Consider the following 2,396-nt stretch of genomic DNA (forward strand, 5'->3'; position numbering starts at 1 on the left):
GCTAGGGTTCGCACATGTTAATAAAAAGATATTGGTGGTCAGGGCCCCCCCCATAAAAAAAATTTGTTGCCAGGGCCCCCCATGAAAAATATTGGTGGCTAGGACCCCACATGAGAAAAAAAAATTGGTGGCCAAAATTGGTGGCCAGGCCCACCCCCCACATTATAAGATACTTGGTAGCCAGGGCCCCTTAAATGTCCATGCCTTCCCGAAGTCAGCAGCTCTCAGAAAGATGGGGGGTCCGGCTAATCAAGTAAGTGTGGTGTGGCTGGGCCCCCCTTACCCTCAGGGCCTCCTACAACTCTCCCCCCTGTCCCCCCCTGATGGCTGCCCTGCATACAACATAGTATCCCATAGTGATTTAGCCTTATATTGCTACCATCTCATTATATAAATTTTTTCACTGTTACAGCTCATTACTCAGACACCATCTTGTCCTACTGTATCGAATCCTCCCCTCACAACAGATAAACCTGTGGAATGCAATGCCGCCTATTTTCCATATTCTCTCCATAATTGTATCCCCCTGCCTCAAAGCAATTTCCCCAATAATAGCTACTGTTCCTTGAAGTACTGAAGCCTATCCTCCGGCCCCTTGGACAGTTAATTACAGATAATTACCCATGGACTGACACTGCAAGGCACTTCAAAGCATGCACAGTAGCACTCAAAATATATATTTTTCTGGGATAACAACAGTGTAATGCACTTTTCTTGCCTCTCACTCTTGTGACAGTAAGCTCAGCCCAAGGCATGATGGAGGTGGACAGTACTGGAGGAACCCTGGAAAGTGGGGAACTATTTTCTACCAAATAGGACTGCTAGTCATGGTTGTGGCAGAGAAGCTAAATGCCATAAGAGGAATTAATATAACCTATGTTAAAGGAGAAATAAACACTGAATTGTTATATTTTCTTCTGTGTATTTTAATGACCTACACAGGGCAATCCTCCATCAGTGTATAAGCCAATGGTGTAACACATAAAATTGCCCATGTTGCCTCCCATTCCCCTGAATAGGAGTGAAAAAACGTATGCATTTCGAACCAAAAATGCCTGAGCGAGTCCTGCTGGTACTCACAAGACTGTCTCTGCTACATTTCTACCAAATAAAAATGAGTTGGTCTTTCTTTATAGAAAGGGTTCTAGATACAAACTTGGAACAATGTGTCTCAATTACCCCTTATCTGAACAGATAATGATACAGTTTATTTAAATAGGAAAAGCCTTTGCAATTCTAAGCAACTCTGCAGTAACTGAACATTTTGACTGATTTCAAAGCTGCCTGTAAAAAGTTATTGAAAGTAGTATTTGTTTTGCATTTCTATAAGCTGCATGGCTTGGCCCAACTTTTTAAACAATAGAGCAAAAATCAGCTCTCGGCAGATTCACTCTTTTCTGCAGCTCTGTGTATCTACACTGACAAGTACTGCTTGCGTCATGGTACAGGTACATGGAGTAGAGATTGGGATAAAAATGCCTGCTTCTGCATTTTCTGGGCGAGATCGCTGCTCCGCTTCATGTACCTGCACTCAGGTGGAAGGTGTACTTATTACTGCAGATACTGCAGATACACGTAGCTATGGAAGAGAGTGGATCTGCTGTGTGCCCAGTAGTGTTGTGCCCCGCACCCGACTATAACCTGCACCCTACCTTAACCCAGTGAGCCTCGATAGTTATAGGACTGCGCCCAGGACAAGCAGGCATGAATCTATAAAAAAAATGACTACTGAAGCAGAAGTGGGGCATAGGTTTTCAACTCGCCTCATGGCAACAGCACCCCTGGAAAGTTGCGTGGAATTTCGGCCAACATGATGGTTAACCCGCGGGTCCCACAGGTTTCATGCTGACCCGCAAATCACTAGGGTCCATTGAAGTAACATAATAGATTCCAGGATACTACATAATATCTTTATAACATATAATAACATATATGTGTGACACTATGTCTAGATACAATAATAAAATACAGAAAAAAATGTTTTTCATGTTTTATCATTGGACCTGTACACAGGTACTACCTCCCTCCATGACTGAAATTTTTGTTTTCAGTAAAAAAAATAAAAAAATACTGTGGATAGACTCATTGCTTGCTGCTGCCCTTAAAGGGTGGCTCACCTTTAAGTTACATTTTAGTACAACCAATTCTAAGCAACTTTTCAACTAGTCTTCATTATTTATTGTTTATAGTTTTTTAATTTTTTGCCTTATTCTCCTGCTTTCAAAAGGGGGTCACTGACCCCATCTAAAAACATATGCTCTGTGAGGCTACACATGTATTGTTATTGCTACTTTTTATTACTCATCTTTCTATTCAGGTCTCTTTCCAATTCATATTCCAGTCTCTTATTCAAATCAATTCAGGGCCGCTAAGGTAATTTGGACCCTAGCAACCAG

The sequence above is a fragment of the Xenopus laevis genome, chromosome 9_10L (genome assembly GCF_017654675.1).
Source record: "Xenopus laevis strain J_2021 chromosome 9_10L, Xenopus_laevis_v10.1, whole genome shotgun sequence".
Taxonomy (NCBI): domain Eukaryota; kingdom Metazoa; phylum Chordata; class Amphibia; order Anura; family Pipidae; genus Xenopus; species Xenopus laevis.